Source organism: Eumetopias jubatus, unplaced genomic scaffold (genome assembly GCF_037043125.1).
Source record: "Eumetopias jubatus isolate StellerSeaLion01/CBP00866 unplaced genomic scaffold, mEumJub1_p1.0 scaffold_12, whole genome shotgun sequence".
NCBI classification, from domain to species: Eukaryota; Metazoa; Chordata; class Mammalia; order Carnivora; family Otariidae; genus Eumetopias; species Eumetopias jubatus.
In genome coordinates, this window is record NW_028274818.1 from 96,672,930 (window position 1) to 96,692,151 (window position 19,222).

Here is a 19,222-nt window from a genome sequence, read left to right on the forward strand (position 1 = left end):
ATGCAATACAATATTATTGACTATAGTCACCATGCTGTGACACATTACACCCCATGGCTTACTTATTTTATAACTGGAAGTTTGTACCTCTTGATCCCCATTTCACCTACCCCTAAAATAGCAAGCACTAATCTGTTCTCTGTATCTAGGAGGTTTGTTTGTTTTGTTTGTTCATTTGTTTTTGTTTTGGGTTCCACATACAAGTGAAACCATACAGCATGTGTCTTTCTCTGTCTGACTTATTTCACTTAGCATAATACCATCAAGGGCCAGCCACGTTGTTGCAAATGGCAACATTTCATCCTTTTTTGTGGCTGACTAGGATTCCATTGAATAATATATCACATTTGTATCCATTCATCTATCAGTAGACCCTTAGATTGCTTCCATATCTTAGCTATTGTAAATGAGTTTGCAATGAACATAGGGGTGCATATATCTTTTCAAATTAGTCTATTTATTTTCTTCAGATAAATACCAGAAGTGGAATTGCTGGATAATATGGTAGTTCTATTTTCAATTTTTTGAGGAACCTCCATACTGTTTTCCATAGTGGCTTCACCAATTTACATTCCCACCAACAGTGCACAAGTGTTCCCCTTTCTCCACATTCTTGCCAATGCTTGTTATTTTTTGTCTTTTTGATAATAGCCATTCTGACAGGTATGAGGTGAGATGTCATTGTGGTTTTGATTTGCATTTCCTTGATGAGTCGTGCGTGAGGATCTTTTCATGTTCCTGTCAGTCATCCATATATCTTCTTTGGAAAAATGTCTGTTCATGTCTTCTGCCCCTTTTTCAGTCCAATTGTTTGGGGTTTGTTGTTACTGAGTTGTAGGAGTTCTGTATATATTTTAGATACTAACCCCTTATCAGATATATGATTTCAGATATCAGCTATATCATCTTCTCCTATTTAGTAGGTTGCTTTTTCATTTTGTTGATGTTTTCCTTCACTGTTCAGATGCTTTTTAGTTAGATGTAATCCCATTTGTTTATTTTAGCTTTTGTTACCCTTGCCTTTGGAGTCAGATTAAAAAAAAAAAATCACTTCCAGTACTGATGTCAACAAAGAGCTTACCCTGTATGTTTTCTTCTAAGAGTTTTACAGTTTCAGGTCTTATATTCAAGTCTTTAATCCATTTTGAGACAATTTTTGTGTATGGTGTAAGATAATGATTCAGTTTCATTCTTTTGCATGTAGCTAACTAGTTTTCCCAACACAATTTATTGAAGAGACTGTCCTTTTCCCATATTTTTGCCTTCTTTGTCATAAGTTAATTGACCATATATGCATGGGTTTATTTCTGGGCTCTCTATTCTGTTCCACTAATCTATGTGTCTGTTTTTATGCTAATACCAATACTGTTTTGATTATTATAACTTTTGTAATACAGTGTGAAATCAGAAAGTATGATACCTCCATATTTCTTTTTTCTCAAGATCAACTTAACTGTTTAGCATCTTTTGTGGTCCCATACAAATTTTAGGATTGTTTGTTCTATTTCTGTGGAGAATGTCATTGGAATTTTGATAGGAATTGCATTGAATCTGTAGATTGCCTTGGGAAATATGGGCATTTTTAACAATATTAATTATTTTAATCCATGAGCATTAAATATTTTTCCACTTATTTGTGTTTTTTTTCAATTTCTTTTCTCAATGTCTTCTAGTTTTTAGTGTACAGGTCTTCAACCTCCTCAGTTAAATTTATTCCTAGGTATTTTGTTCTTTTTGATGCAGTCGTAAATGGGATTGTTTCCTTAATTTCTCTTTCTGTTTGTTAGCTGTTAGTGTATAGAAATGCAACAAATTTTGTGTATTGATTTTGTACCCTGCAAATTTATTGAATTTGTTTATTAGTTCTAATAGATTTTTTAGGTGGAGTCTTTGCAGTTTTCTATATACAAAATCAAGTTTTCTGCAAATACTAACCATTTTACTTCTTCCTTTCTGATTTAGATCACTTTTATTTCTTTTTCCTGCATAATTGATCTGGTTAGGATTTCCAATACTATGTTGAATATAAGTGGTGAGAGTGGGCATCCTTGTCTTGTTTCTGATCTTAAAGGAAGGGTTTTCAACTTTTTGCTGTTGAATATGCTAACTGTGGGCTTGTCATATAGGGCTTTTATTATGTTGAGTTACATTTCATCTATACCCACATTGTTGGGAGTTTTACCATAAGTGGATGTTGAATTTTGTCAAATGCTTTTTCTTTATCTCTTCAGATGATGATATGGTTTTTATCCTTCATTTTGATAATGTGGTGTTGTCATGTTGATTGATTTGTAGATGTTAAATCATCTTTGTATCACTAGAATAAATCCTGTTTGATCATGGTGAATGATCCCTTTAACGTATTGGTAAATTCAGTTTGCTAATATTTTGTTGAGGATTTTTGCATCTATGCCCATCAGGGATATTGGCCTGTACTTTTGTGTGTCTAGTGTCTCTGTCTGGTTTTGGTATCAGGGTAATGATGCTCTTGTAAAATGAGTTTGGAAGAGTTCCCTCCTCTTTAATTTCTTGGAAGAGTTTGAGGAGGATCTTCAAATATTTGGTAGAATTCACCCAGTGAAGCCATCTGACTCTGGACTTCTGTTTATTGGGAGTTTTTTGATTACTGATTCAATCTGATAATCAGTCGCTTAAGACTTATTATTTCTTCATGATTCCAATTTATTGGCATATAATTTTTCAGAGTAGTCTCTTATAATCCTTCGTATTTCTGTGGTGTCATTTATTACTTCTCTTTCATTTCTGAATTTATTTGAGTCTTCCATCTCCTTTTCTTAGTGAGTCTAGCTAAAGATCTTGTTTAACTTTCAAAGAACCAGCTCTTAGTTTCATTATTCTTTTTTATTGTCATTTTATTTATTTATTTATTTAAGATCTTATTTATATATTTGACAGAGAGAGATACAGTGAGAGAGGGAACACAAGCCAGGGGAGTGGGTGAGGGAGAAGCAGGTTTCCCGCAGAGCAGGGAGCCCAATGCAGGGCTTGATCCCAGGACCCTGGGATCATGACCTGAGCCAAAGGCAGACACTTAACGACTGAGCCACCCAGGCGCCCCTTTATTGTCATTTTAATCTCTATTTTATTTATGCTTTAATTATTTTTTCCCTTCTACTAACTTTGGGTTTTGTTTATTCTTTTCCTAGTTCCTTTAGGTATAAATTTAAATTATTTATTTAAAATTTTTCTTGTTTCTTGAAGTAGGCCTGTATCTCTATAAACTTTCCTCTTAGAACTGCTTTTGCTGCATCCCATAGATTTTGGGATATGGTATTTTCATTTCATCTTTCTTGTTTTTTTTTTTTAAGTTTTTATTTATTTATTTGACAGAAAGAGAGACAGTGAGGGCAGGAACACAAGCAGGGGGAGCGGGAGAGGGAGAAGCAGGCTTCCTGCTGAGCAGGGAGCCCAATGCGGGGTTCAATCCCAGGACCTTGGGATCATGACCTGAGCTGAAGGCAGGCACTTAATGACTGAGCCACACGGGCGCCCATCTTGGTTTTTTTTTTAATTTCTCCTTTGATTTCTTCATTGAGCCATTGGTTGTTCAGTAGCATGTTGTTTAATCTGTCCATGTGTGTGATTTTTCCAGTTTTTTCTTGTGATTGATTTCTAGTGTCATACCACTGTGGTCAGAAAAGTTGCTTTATGATTTCAATCTTCTTCTTAAATTTATTGAGACTTATTTTGTGGCCCCAAATATGATCAGTCCTAAAGAATGTTTCATGTACACTTAAGAAGAATATGTATTCTTTTGCTTTTAGATGAAATGCTCTGTATATATCTATTAAGTCCATCTGGTCTCATGTGTTATTTAAGGCTGATGTTTCCTTATTGAATTCCTGTCCAGATGATCTATTCATTGGTGTGAGTGGGGTATTAAAGTTCCCTACTATTATTGTATTGCTGTCAACTTTTCCCTTTAGGCCTGTTAATATTTGCTTTATATATTTAGGTGTGCCTGTGTTGGGTGCCTAAATATTTACAAATGTTATATCTTCTTGTTGAATTGATTCCTTTATCATTATGTAATGCCCTTCTTTGTCTTTTAGTACAGTCTTTGTTTTAAAGTCCATTTGGTTTTGGGGTGCCTGTCTGTTTCAGTCAGTAGATCATGAGACTCTTGATCTCAGGGTTATAAGTTTGAGCCCCATGTTCGGTGTAGAGATTACTTAAAAATAAAATCTTTAAAAAAAATAAAGTCCATTTGGTTTCATATAAGTACAGCCACCCCAGCTTCCTTTTGGTTTCCATTTCCATGAAACATCTTTTCCCATCCCTTCACTTTCAGTTGTGTGTGTCCTTACATCTGAAGTGAGTCTCTTGTAGGTGCATATAGATGGGTCTTCTTTTATCCATACAGCCACTCTATGTTTTTTTGATTAGAGGATTTAGTCCATTTGCATTTAAAATAATTATTGATAGATATGTGCTTATTTTGTTCATTGGTTTCTGTTTTTTTGTAGTTATTCTCTGTTTTTTTTCTTTTTCCCTTGCTTTCTTCCCTCATGGCTTGATGACTTTCTATAGTGTTATGTTTAGATTCCTTTCTTACTATGTTTTGTGTATCTACTATAGGTTTTTGCTTTGTGGTTACCATGAGGCTCACATATAACAGCTTATATATAGGTGTATCTATTTTAAGTTGAAAGCAAGTTGGAATACATTCTAAAACTCTACATTTTTTACTACAAAAATATAAATCCCCCATGATTTATATTTTTGATGTCACATTTTACAACATTTTATTTGTGCATCCTTTAATTAATTATTGTATAGTTGTTTTTACTACTTTTGTCTTTTAATCTTCATACTAGCTTTATAAGTGATCAATCCACTATCTTTATTATATATCTACCTTTACCAGTAAGATTTTTAGTTTTATATGTTTTCTTGTTCCTAAGTAGTGCCCTTTCTTTTCAGCTTAAGGAATTCCCTTTAACATTTCTTGTGAGGCCTGTTTAGTGGTGATGAACTCCTTTATCTTTTCTTGTCTAGAAATCTCTATCTCTTCTTCAATTATGAATAATAACCTTGCCAGGTATAGTATTCTTGGTTGGAAATTTTTTCCTTTCAGCACTTTGAGTATATGATGCCACTCACTTGTGGTCTGTAAAGTTTCTGCTGAAAAATTTGCCAATGATCTTATGGGGGTTCTCTGGATGTAATAAGTTGTTTTACTTCTGCTGTTGTTTTTTTTTTTTAAGATTCTATTATTTATTTGCCAGATTGAGAGAGAGACAGAGCACAAGTCGGGGAAGCAGCAGGCAGAGGGAGAAGCAGGCTCCCTAATGAGCAAGGAGCCCAATGCAAGCCTTGAATCCAGGACCCTGGGATCATGACCTGAGCTGAAGGCAGATGCTTAACTGACTGAGCCACCCAGGCATCCCTCTTCTGCTGCTTTTAAAATTCTCTATCTTTACTTATGACATTTTAATTGTAATGTGCCTTGGTATGGGTATTTTTGGGTTTCTCTTCTTTGGAGCTTTTCTGGGATTCCTGGATCTGGATATCTGTTTCCTTCTCCAGGTTAGAGAACTTTTCAGCCATTATTTCCTGCTGCTTTTAAAATTCTCTATCTTTACTTATGACATTTTAATTGTAATGTGCCTTGGTATGGGTATTTTTGGGTTTCTCTTCTTTGGAGCTTTTCTGGGATTCCTGGATCTGGATATCTGTTTCCTTCCCCAGGTTAGAGAAGTTTTCAGCCATTATTTCTTCAAATAAGTTTTCTGCCACTTTCTTTCTCTTTTCCTTCTAGGACCCCTATAATGCAAATGTTATTCTGCTTGATATTGTCCTATAGGTTCTTTAAGCTATCTTCACTTTAAAAAAAATTATTTTGTTGTTGTTGTTGTTGTTGTTGTTGTTGTTGTTACTCCTTTTGGGTGAGTTTCATTAACCTGTCTTCCAGAGCACTGATTCTTCTGCTTCCTCTAGTCTGCTGTTGAAACCCTCTAATGTATTTTTCGGTTCAGTTATTGCATTCTTCAGCTCTGTGACTTTTGTTTGGTACTTTTTTACATTTTCTATCTCTTTGTTGAAGTCTCTACTCTAGGAATCCATTCTTCTTTCAAGTTTGGTGAGCATCTCTATGACCATTACTTTGAACTCTTTATCAGGTAAATTACTTATCTTCATTTCATCGAGGTTTTTTTAAATTTTTTTCATTAAGGTTTTTATCTGGGGGTTTATCTTGTTCTTTCATTTGGATTATATTCCTGTTTCCTCATTTTGCTTGACTGTCTGTGTTTGTTTTTATGTATTGAGCAAAACAGCTATCTCTCCTAGTCTCAAAGGAATGGCCTTATGTGGGAGCTAAAACTGATCACTTAACCTTGCCCTAGCTCTTGGTTGTCTCTCAGACCCTTGTGATTTTCTAAACAAACTAACTCATTTTTGATAGGATCCAGTTGAGGATATGCCAAGACCTGTGACTGTTCCAGAGGGAGGGATTTCAGCACCTAGTTTCGGACAGATTGAAAACTAGACCCTCAGACAGCAGCTTTTAAGGTATGCAAATATATACAATCCTGTGGGATCACAATTGTAAACCTGCTGTCCTTCAGACCAGGTGACTTGGAGGTGTCCTCTTAATGACAGTTGCAAAAATCAAGGGTCCAGATAAGTGTATGAGCTCCTTTCTGGGACCAACTGGCAAGCTGTAGTGAGACCAAGGGAGAGCACAAAATTGGTATCCCTGGCCTATGTTCTCTGAGAACATTTCTGTAACCTTTAAATATGTGGTAGGCCTGAAGCCTATCCCTCAGGCTGAAGCTCCAGGACAGGTAAATAGTCCTTTTTCACAGGAAGACTGGGGGTGTTTCAGTCTGCTGTCTGTGCAGGCTTGATAGCCTGCCAAGAATTTTTTCTCCAATTATTTCAGACTCATGGGGCCCTGAACACAATCCACTAGAGTTATATGCTCAATGGGCATCTGCTGTCTGGGCTGTGTGCACAGACTTGGCAGGGCCAAGGGAGTGGTGCAGAGGCAGGGCACTCCCCCTCTGGCTTTGGTGGGGCTGTAGGGGCAGTGTGGAGGCAGGATGCACCCTCCAACACCAGCAAGTTAGGGAGTCCATTTGGTTTTGGTCTTTTCTCCCTGGAGGTCAGGCTGGCTCAAAAAAATGGTGCCTGCCAGTGCCTCAGTTTCCAGAGAGAGTTCTATCAGGCTCTTGCCCTTCTGGCCGATGCTTTAAGATTAGCAAACAAATCTCCTCATATGATCTAGGTGCTTTTAATGTGCTGGTTTTATGCTGGGTCCCAGGGCAAGTGAATCTACATCTCCATTCCCTACAGCCCTATGGTTCTTCTGGACATAAGCCCCATTGATTTTTTAAGCCAGACATACTGGGGACTCATCTCTTCCATGAATTTCCCAGGGTTTGGGTGCCTGATGTGGGACACAAATTCCTCAGTCCTCAGGGAGAAGCTCCATATTTGTGAGACTGTGGGTTGCCACACCAAGGGTGGGGATTGTGGTGAGACCAGATCTCTTTCTCTCTTACCCATCTCAATGTGGCCCTTTTAGCCTTTGTTTTAGAGAAGCTGTTCAGCTAGTTTTCATGTCTTTTTCAGAGGGAAATTTTGCATATGTAGCTGTAGTTTTGTTGTGTCCTTGGGAGGAGGTGACTTCAGGAACTTACTATGCCATCATGTTGAACTGCCAATCCTGGGCTTCATTTTATTATTTGAATTGACCTACATTACCCATATTTTCACTTAAAACTTTTTTGTTTCTATTACAAAAGAAATAAGGCTTGATATTCAAATACTGATTATCCTGTTCCAATCCTACCTGGTTCTGCAATTCAGTTCTGGCACTGGCACCTGGAGTCAGTGCCAACTCCATAAGTTAAAGGCTTAGTCCTCCATAAGAGTGCCCCCGCTTCAGACATGAAGCCTCAAGTTTATGGGGTTCCCAGACCACACACACTTCTAACCAACTAACTACAAATTTGGGGGTACCCAATATTCCTTCAGATTCAATAATTAGAATGATTCAAAGAAATCAAGATAGTGCTATACTTATAATTATAAATGATACAACTCAGGAACAGCCAAGTGAAGAGACCTGTAGGGTGAGGTTTGGAATGGTTCTGAATGCAGAGCTTCTGTGCCCCCTCCCCAGGAAATCAGGGCACATCAGTCACGCAGGACACATCAGTGTGTTTACCAGCTGGCAGCTCCACCAAGCCTCAGTGCACAGAGTTTTCACTGGGGTTTCTTTCCATAAGCACAATTGATTAAACCATTGGTGACATGAGACATAACTGAACTCAGTCTTCAGCTTTCTTTTTTCCCTGGAGGTCAGGCTGGCTCAAAGCTTCAACCCTCTAATCACAACCCTCTAAACACAAACAAATTGGTGTTTCTGGTGGTGATCAGGCCCCATCCTGAAGCTCTCTAAGGGCTTACCATCAGTCTCCTCATTAGCATAGCCTTGGGTGTGATCCAGGGGCTCATGAATAGCAAAGCAATGTCTATCACTTGGGAGATTCCAAGAGTTTTTGAAGCTCTGTGCTGAAAACCAAGGGCAAAGATGAGACAATTCCTTATTATACAACACACGTGTAAAAATTTAACAATGCAGAAAATGTTTATATAGAAAACAAACGTTACTCATAATCCCCCAACCTAGAAATAGTCACTGCTGACGTGGACTGAATGTTCTTCCAGAGTTGTTTTCTGTGCACATATCAGTATGTAAATAAAATTGCTTTTATGCAAATGGCACTACATTTAACGTACTGTTTTGCAATTTGCTATGTTCAGTTATTTTGGGCCTATCTCCATATCATTACATATAAACCAAACTTGACCTCATTATTTTAAAGTGTTGTACTCAATACACCATTGCTCACTTACTAAAAGCAAACACACAAACACACAAAAACCCTTTCGTGGGAATTAGGGTCATTCCTAGGTTCTTTCTCTTTCTTTTGGAAATTACCACAATGTTTCTATGAAAATCTTTGTACCCTTGTTCAAATACACATGTAAGATGAGTTCTTATAAAGAAAAATATGGATGAAAAGACACATGCATTTTAATTTTTACCATATATTACAAAGAGCCCTTTAAATACATTTAACTCATGTACATTCCCACCAATGAATACCTGCTATCAATTCTTTTACTTTCAACTTTTTGTGTCTATTAAATATAGAACCTAGCCTGACACTTTTCTTCTTTTAAAAGGTGAGTTTTGTGGGCATTTGTCCTTTGAAAGATAATGTGTCTGTCACACAATTTATTTTTTTATTTTTTAAAGATTATTTATTTATTTATTTATTTGACAGAGAGAGAGACAGCGAGAGAGGGAACACAAGCAGGGGGAGTGGGAGAGGGAGAAGCAGGCTTCCCGCGGAGCAGGGAGCCCGATGCGGGGCTCGATCCCAGGACCCTGGGACCATGACCTGAGGCGAAGGCAGATGCTTAACGACTGAGCCACCCAGGCGCCCCAGTGTCACACAATTTAAAAATCTTTTTTCTCTTTGGTGATTTAGAATGTTTATTATGTGGATATTTAGTTCCACTGATTTAATTTACATGCTTAAAAATATTTTTCAGTTAAGCCACTTGAACAGTTTCTATTTGAATCTTTCCTCTGGAAGATAAGGAAATACTACTTTCTCAAAGCTCTTCCACTTCTTTCTCCTCATCATCTTCCTTATTCTCAGGTGATCCTTCCTGAGTCTGATACATGGTAACCTGGTAAGCTTTTGGTAAACTATGCTGTCATGTAAGTGTGATGTCATTTGTGCTGGGGTATGATGTCATGGTAAACTTTTTAAGAACATTTACATGTACAGTGTAACCTCTGAATTTGGGTGAAATCATTTTAATGTAACATCAATTCTACATATTAATGGATTTTATGGGAAATGATATTCCAAAGATTTAGCATCCAGTCCTAGGGATCAGGGTTCTAGAAGCTTCCTGCAGAGCCTTGGATGTTCAATCCAGGAAATTCAGGGGCTCTGGGGGTGGGGTGAGGGGTAATGGGGGTATATGGAGAGACTTGATGGTTAATTCTGATTTATATGTGAATAACCAATGGAGACTTTTTTAAATTACAAAACTAAGCTTTTTTTAAATACAAAAGATAAAAATACTGCATTCTTTTTTTTTCAAGGATTTTATTTATTTATTTGAGATAGCACGAGTCGGGTGGGGGGCAGAGGGAGAAACAGGATCTCTGCTGAGCAGAGCTCGATGTGGGCACTCAATTTCTGGACTCCAGGATCATGACCTGAGTGGAAGGCAGATGCTTAACTGTCTGAGCCACCCAGGCACCCCAAAAATACTGCATTCTTACAGCAAATATCAATAAGGCTGAACTAAATTGACTGAGGAATGTGCCAGTGTTTACTCCTCTATCTAATCCTGTCTCATTCTACCCCTCACAGGTGACTGGCAACCAATGTTGCCGGTTTGGTTCTTATTAAACCCATTTTTTCCTATGCTTATAGAAACGTGGGATGTTTTTACTCTTTCTCAATTTTTTATTTAAAAATTTTCAAACCTAGAGAAAAATTGCAAAAATAGTATTAAAAAACACCTATATGCCTTCTTCCTTCTCTCTCTCTCTCTCCCCACTGAACCATTTGAAAATTAGATGAGAATAAATTGAAGACATCATGACAGACTTCATTCCTAAGTATTTAGTGTGTATTTCCTAAGAATAATTACATTCTCCTACATGACCACAATATAATGATCATACCTGGGAAATTTAACATTGATATCCTGAAGTAAGTATAGACTTCCCCAAAAGATTTCCTTGATTATTGCCATAATTGCCATAATGTCCTTTATAGTTGTTTGTTTGGGTTAAACCAAGACCCAGTCATAACTGAACATTACACTTAGTTGCCAGGTCTTTAATTCAGAGCAGTTTTCCAACCTTTTCTATGTATTTTATGACATTGACATTTTTGCAAAGTCTACGTCAGATGTTTCCTTGTGTTTGGAATCAGGTTATGCATTTTTGGCATGAATGCTACATCCGTGATGTCATCTTCTTAGTGTATCCCAGAAGGAGGTACACAAGGCCAGTGTGCCCCACTATTCATTGTGCAAAGTATAATCATTGGTTAAAGTGACGTCTGCCAGATTTCTCCATATCCTGTTCTTCATCTTTCACCTAATGCAGAGGTGGGCAAACTTTTTCTGTAAAGGGCTGGATAGTACATATTCTAGGTTTTGCAGACAGAATAAGGTCTCTGTCATGTATTCTTTCTTTCCCCCAACCATTTAGAAATATAAAAACCATTCTTAGCTCAAGAGCCTTACATAAACAGGTGGATTGATAATTCTTGCTTATATCAATTCTTACTTTGTTGGTTGTAAAATGGTGACTTCTAAATTTCCATTATTCCTTCTATATTTATTAGTTGGTATTCCTCTTGCAAAATAATATACAGTGTGGTACTACTTATATGAAGAAGTAGCATGCATCTGTGCAGTATCTCTGGGAAGATACATAAAAAAGTAGTGATAATGCTTACTGGATGGGAGGAACGCAGAGTATCTGGAAGATAGAGGTTGGTGGGGGGAGATGTTTTACTGAATATTGTGCTTTACTTTGGAATTTTGAACCATGGGAGGGGACTTTGAGATGGAGTGGGAATGGGGTCGAGAAAGAGGAAGGTGCCAAAAATGACTCCAATGTGGTCTGGCTTCCAAGATAGAGGGTTATGACAATTATTGAACTAAAAGCTACAAATAGAAGTCATCAGATCTAGTGCAGAGTTGCTGGGACATAGGGAGGAACGTGATCCAAAGCATAGCAGAGGGACTGGACAGAGGCAGGAAGAGCCCCAGGGCCTTTCAGTGGGGGAAGAAGGAAGATGGAATGCAGGGTGCATGCCGTGAAGGTGGCAGGTTTATAAAGTGGGTAGCCATAAACATTATTTTTATGTGTATCTTTATCGACTTTACTACTGATGACAAAGGGAGAGAAATCAATAAATTGCACTTTTTTTCTTTCTCCAGTTAAAATTTTTTAAAAAGCTGAGGTCATGCAGATGAGGATCAAAATGTCAACTTCATTATACTGCACCAGAATTAGATAATTTACCACCTGGCCAGTCACAGGAGGTGATGCACACATGTAAGCTCAAGGCCAAATAGTACAGGAGAGAGCACGGGAGGCTGAGCTACTGGTCCTTTGCTTTCTTCCAACTTTACCAACTAGAGAAGTGGGTGAGGAAGCAGAGACTTGGTTACACTAATTGGTTTGGCTCCATGTGGAAACATGAAATCCAAGAAAAGGAGCTTTTCTGCCACTAACTTTTCCCTCAGAATGCCTATAAACATGTGTATTTCTCTACACCTCTGCCAATATCAGGTGTCACAAATATTTTTAATTTTTACCTATTGATTGGGCTAAAGATGTTATCTCATTATGGAAATATTTTTTAACTACACTTGCCTGGGCCTCACTTTTGTAAATTTGGATTCAGTTGGTTTGGCATGATTCTCATTTGTGCATTTAAAAACATTCACAAATCTCAGGGTGCCTGGCTGGCTTAGTTGGTAGAATGAGCGACTCTTGATCTCGGGGTTGTGAGTTTGAGCCCCACATTGGGTGTAGAGATTACTTTAAAAAATCTTTTGAGGGGCGCCTGGGTGGCTCAGTCGTTAAGCGTCTGCCTTCGGCTCAGGTCATGATCCCAGGGTCCTGGGATCGAGCCCCACGTTAGGCTCCCTGCTCAGCGGGAAGCCTGCTTCTCCCTCTCCCACTCCCCCTGCTTGCGTTCCTTCTCTTGCTGTGTCTCTCTGTCAAATAAATAAAATCTTAAAAAAAAAAAAGAAAAAATCTTTTAAAAATTCATAAATCTTATTCCTGATAATCATGTTATTCAGCTAAGATTGAGAAAGCCTTGATATTTTATTGGGGTGGTGAGGGGGTGTCAGCAAATGCTTTTCTCTACCTCTGATCTTCTGCTTTGATCTTTATTTGCTTTATTTCTAATCTCATCCCTCCCTTTCCCAATCAAGAAGCTGGAACACATTGAAATTGACAGTGTGGGGTCATATGAAGCTCTCTCTCCCCAGCCTCTGGGCTGTAGCTACTCCTCAGCCCCACCCACACCTCCATATCTCTGCTCTAGCTTGTGGTGCAGGTTGTATTCAGGAGGTTCCTTGGTCCTACAGCACTCTGCTGCTTCCCAAGCTCAGGAAATGTGGTCAACCCCCAGGATCCTATTTCATTTTGGTTCTAGTTGCCTGGTCTGGCAACTATTCTCCAGCACTTGTAGGGAAAGTTAAGGTTGTCCAGGTTTCGGCTTGGTTTTCATTTTTAATTTTAGTTCCTTCCTTGATTTTTGTAGGTTTCAGGGAGGAGGCTCTAAAACTGTCTACTTACATAGCCATATTTCCTGGAAGTACTTCCTTCCTTCCCTGAATTAAAAAAAAAAAGCTCAGAAGTGTTTAGGTTGAAGCGGTAATTTCTTGCTCCAGGTTTTCCCACCTGCCCTAAGGCAACTATGTGTAAACAGATCTGTTTCAACATGCAGAGACTAAATAATATGCTCAAATTTTTTCTTAATTTATAGATTTTAGATAGTATATTTTTGATTCTCTTTTCTTATATTTTGATTTATGTTCCAATTTTAGATCTTTGATTATTTACTGTATCAGTCAGATTGGGCTAGGCTATGTTTCTAATTCTATCAATTTTGCCTTATGTATTTTGAGCATATGTTATTAGGTGTGTCCAGTTTTGGAAATGTTTTATCTTCTTGGGAGATGACACTTTTATCATTATGAAATGTCATTCTTTTTATCTTTAATAAAAGATAAAACTTTGCCTTAAACTTTGCTTTGTTTGGTATTAGTGTACTTGTTCCAGTTTTCTTTCAGTTATTTTTTGCCTATACCATCCTTTTGTGTTCAAAAATCCTGTGTCTTCATATTTATTGTGTGTTTATTGTAAATAAAATCTCCTTTGACATTTTCATATTTATATCTAACAGTCTTTGTTTTGAGATTAGAATATATTCAGCCTGGTAATATGGATTGTGGCAACAGATTTATTTGGATTTCAATCTATAATCTTACTATTTACTTCTATTCATCTCATCTATTCTATGTGCCCCTTTAACTTCTTTCTTTTTGATGGAATTCATTGTGTTTTTATTATTCCATTTCCATTAATTCATTTTCTGTCACTATAGGTTTGTTTTACCTGTTCTAGAATTCATAAGAATGAAATAATATTGTACATACTCTTCTGTGTATGGCTTCTTTCACCTAGAATAATGTTTTTGAGATTCAGCCATGCTATTGTGGGTATCTAGTTTGCTTCTCTAATTGCTGAGTAATATCATTGTATGGATAGTCTATAATTTGTTTATCCAGTTACCTATTGATTAATATTTGAATTGTTTCTAGTTTTTAGCTGTTGTGAAGAAAGAAGCTATGAGCATGTAAAAGTCATATTGCAGACTTTATTTCTCTAAGAAAAATACCCAGAACTGAAATTACTGAATCATAATGTCATTGTGTGTTTCACTTTATAAGAAACTGCTAAGCAGAAAATAATTTTTCAAAATTATTGAACTGTTTACATTCCCAGTAGCATTGGATGAGAGTTCTAGTTGCTTTACATTTCTGTCAACACTTGGTATTGTCAGGTGTTTTAATTTTATCCATTCTACTGATTGTGTGGTAGTATTCCATTGTGGTTTTAATTTGCATTTCCTGATAACTAATGAAGTTAAATATTTTTTCATGTGCTAGTGACCTTTGGTATATCTTGTTATTCTAATCATTTGTCCATTTAAAGAATTAGTTGTATATTTTCATTTTATTGAGTTGCAAGATTTCTTGACATATTCTTGATACAAATTATTTGCCAAATATATGTGGCATTATGTATATAATATATATCTGTATATACAATATATATATAATTTTTCCCTGTCTGTGGCTTATCTTTTCACTTTCTTCAAAGGTGTCTTCTAATGAATAAAAGATTTTAATTTTGATGAGGTAAAATTATTAATATTTTTATTTTATTATTTGTGCTTTTTGTGTCCTATTTAAGAAATTTCTACTTACTCAAGGTTGCAAAGTTTTTTTTTTTAAAGATTTTATTTATTTATTTGAGAGAGAGAATGAGAGAGAGAAAGAGCACATGAGAGGGAGGAGGGTCAGAGGGAGAAGCAGACTCCCTGCTGAGCAGGGAGCCTGACGTGGGACTCGATCCTGGGACTCCAGGATCATCACCTGAGCCAAAGGCAGTCGCTTAACCAACTGAGCCACCTAGGCACCCCGGTTGCAAAGGTTTTTTTTTTCCCTATGTTTTCTTATGAAAGTTTTGTGGCTTTAGCTTTTACATTTAGGTGTATGATCTATTTTGAGTTAATTTCTGTGTATGGGATAACGTACTAAATTTCATTCATTTCCACATGAAAAACCAGTTGCCTAGCATGATCTGATGAAAAGGCTATCTTTTCTGCTATTGAATTAACTTGGCACTTTTGTCAAACATCAGTTGATTACATATGTGTAGATCTATTCCTGATCTATTATGTTCCTTGGATCTGTATGTTTATTCTTTTGCCAAAACCACACTCTCTTGTTTAGTTTTATAGTAAGTCTTGAAATCAGGTAGGCCTCTTCCATTTTCTTCTTTTTAGAAATTGTTTTGGCTATTATCTGTCCTTTGTATTTTTATATAAATTTTAGAACCAGTGTATCAAATTCTGCAGAAAAATATTTCTAGCACTTTTATTTGGGTTATGTTAAACTTACAGATCAATTCAGGACAGTTAACATCTTAAAAATATCAAAACTCCAATTCAGGTACATGTTATAGTGCTCCATTTATTTTTGATCTTTAATTTCTCACATCAGTGTTTTGTAGTTTTTAGTATACAAATCTTCCACTTATTTTGTTAAATTTATCTCTAATATTTCATGTTTTTGATACTATTGTGAATGCTACTATTTTTCAAATTTCATTTTCCAGTTGCTTCTTTGAGGTTTTGTTCTTGTATTCTGTGACCTTGCTACAGTCACTTCTCAGTTCTGATAGCTTTTCTTATAGATCCTTAAGATTTTTTAATGTCTATGATCATGTTGACCTTGAATAAAAGGTTTTGCCCTTTTCTTATCAATCTGTGTGTATTTTATTTCTTTTAATTAACTTATTTTACTGGCTGGAGCCTCTAACAAATGTTCAACAGATGCCTCGTTCCTGGTTTCACAGGGACCGCATTCAATCTTTGACCATTGGGGGGGATGGTAGATATACATTTTTTTTTTTAAGTAGATGCCCTTTATCAAATTGAGGAAGTTCCCTTCTGTTCCTAGTTATGTGAGAGTTTTCATCATGAATTGGGTGTTGAATTTTGTCAAGTAATTTTTATGTATACATTAGGATGATCATGAATTTTTTCTTCTCTGAATATGACAAATTACACTGATTAATTTTTAAAAATTTAGACCAACTTTGTATGCCTGGGAAAAACTCCACTTTGTCAAGATGTATTATTCTTTTTATTCATTGCTGAGTTTAGTTTGGTAATATACTGCTAAGGCTTTTGCATTTATATCCATTTTATTTTCTTGTAACATCTTTATCTGATGTTAAGAGCATAACACTGGCCTCATAAAATGACTTGAGATGTATCACCCTTTATTTTATGAAAGATTTTTATAAGATTGATGTTCATTCTTCATTAAATGTTAGGATTCACCAGAGAAGTCTTCTGGGCATAAGAGAATTTGGTTTTGGGACGCCTGGGTGGCTCATTTGGTTAAGCAGCTGCCTTTGGCCCGGGTCATGATCCCAGTGTCCTGGGATTGAGCCCCACATCGGGCTCCTTGCTCAGCGGGGAGCCTGGTTCTCCCTCTCTCTCCCTCTGCTTGTGCTCTCTCTGTCAAATAAATAAAATCTTTAAAAAAAAAGAATTTGGTTTTGTTTTTGGAATTAGGTTATAATTGTGAATTAAATTTCTTTTAAAGATATAAGACTATTCAGATTTTCTATCTCTTCTTGGATCTGTTTTGTTAATTTGTATTTTTCAAGGAATTCTATTTTATTTAGTTGTTGACTTTTTTGGAATAAAGTTGTTTATAATATTCCTTTGTTATTTTTAATGTCTTTAGGATCTATAGTAAAGCACCTTCCATCATGTCTAATTTGGTAATTTGTGTTTTCTCCATACTTATAAATCAGCTTAGAGATTCATCAATTTATTGACATTTTCATTGATTTTTTTTCTCTAGTGTTTGTCCACTTTCTATTTCATTATTTTCTGCTCTTCTCTTTATTATTTCCTTCTTCTATTTTATTTGGATTTCATTTGATGTTCTTTTTACAGCTTCTTAAAGTGGAACTTTAGAAAGTTGGTTTTAAACCCTTTCTCTTTTTTCTAAAAAAGCATTTTAAGCTAAAATTTTCCCTCTAAGCACTGTTCTAACTGCATCCCACAAATTTGAACACACTGTTTTCATTCGATTTGGTTCAAAATATTTTAAACTTCCCTTTGTGATTTATTCTTTGACTTATGCAATATGTAAAACTGTATTTTACTTATGAAATATTTGAGAATTTTCCAGGTGTCTTATCATTATTGATTTCCAATTTATTTCTGTTGTAGTCAGAGAATGTTTTCTGTATGATCTCAGTACTTTTAAATTTATTGAGAGTTGTTCTGTGGCCCAACATATACTCTATGTTTTATGAGCATTCCATGCATGCTTGAAAAGACTGTATCCTGCAGTGGTTAATGCAGTGCTCTATAAATTTAATTTGGTCAAGTTATTTGCTAGCGTTTGACAATTCTTCTATATCTTTACATGTTTTCTTCATTACTGAGGGAGGTGTGTTAAAATCTCCTACTGTTTGTGGATTTGTTGTTTTCTTCATATATTGTACATCATGTATTTTAAAGATTTGTTATAGTTACATTTGGATTGTTGTATTTTCTTAATGAATTGATCCTTTACTATTTTGAATTAACCCTATTTATCTCTGGCAGTATTTCTTGTCTGATATTAATATAGCTGTTCCAGCTTTCTTATGATTAATATTTTCATGATACATATTTTTCCATCCTTGAACTTTTAGCCTATCCCTATATGTATTTGTTTATTTAAAGAGTGGGTTTTTTTTTATTTTTTTGTTTTTTTGTAAATAGTGTATATTTGGGTCTTACTGTATTTTATTCAGCCTGATGGTCTCTGCCTTTTTTTTTTTAAGATTTTATTTATTTATTTGACAGAGAGAGACAAAGTGAGAGAAGGAACACAGGCAGGGGGAGTGGGAGAGGGAGAAGCAGGCTTCCCGCGGAGCAGGGAGCCTGATGGCAGGGCTCGATCCCAGGACCCTGGGATCATGACCTGAGCCAAAAGCAGACGCTTAAAGACTGAGCCACCCAGGCGCCCCTGGTCTCTGCCTTTTAACTGTAGCTTTGGACTCTTAAGATTAAATGTAATTCACAATATATTTAGGTTTAAATCTACCATCTTGCTGTTTCTTTTCTATTTGTCCTGGTCTTTGTTCACTTTTTTCTCTTTCATGCCTTCTTCAATATTAATTATTTTTCAAGTATGCCATTTTATCTCTTATATTTGAGATCATTCGCTTTCTTTGTGCTCTAGGATTTATAATATGCACCTTCAACATATAGCAATGTAGGGCGCCTGGGTGGTTCAGTTATTTGGGCGACTGCCTTCGGCTCAGGTCATGATCCTGGAGTCCCGGGATCGAGTCTCGCATTGGGCTCCCTGCTCGGCAGGGAGTCTGCTTCTCCCTCTGACCCTCTTCCCTCTCGTGCTCTCTATCTCTCATTCTCTCTCTCTCAAATAAATAAATAAAATCTTAAAAAAAAACATATAGCAATGTAATGTCAAATGATATCATACTATTTCATGGATAATATAAGTACCTTAAAATGGTTTACTTTTATTTCCTCCCTCCCATCTTTTGTGCTTTTATTTTGGTCATATACATTTTACTTTATATATATAAGTTCCATAATACATTGGTATTGTTTTCTTTAATCAGGCAACTATCTTTTAAAGAAACTTTAAAAAAAGAGAAAAATTGCTTGTATTCACTCACATATTTAGCCATTTCTAGCTTTATTCACTCCTAAGTTTTGATCTGCTATCATTTTACTTCGGCCTGACAGCTATAAATTCTTTCACTTTTTATTTACCTAAAAAACTTTTTATT

The 19,222-nt window shown here is 36.2% G+C and overlaps 1 protein-coding gene across 1 annotated transcript in view; it reads left to right on the forward strand.

Moving 5' to 3' along the window:
* CALN1 (calneuron 1) overlaps positions 1-19,222 on the forward strand; it is a 488,598-nt gene that overhangs the window by 34,523 nt on the left and 434,853 nt on the right. The gene's annotated exons all lie outside the window — the stretch shown is intronic.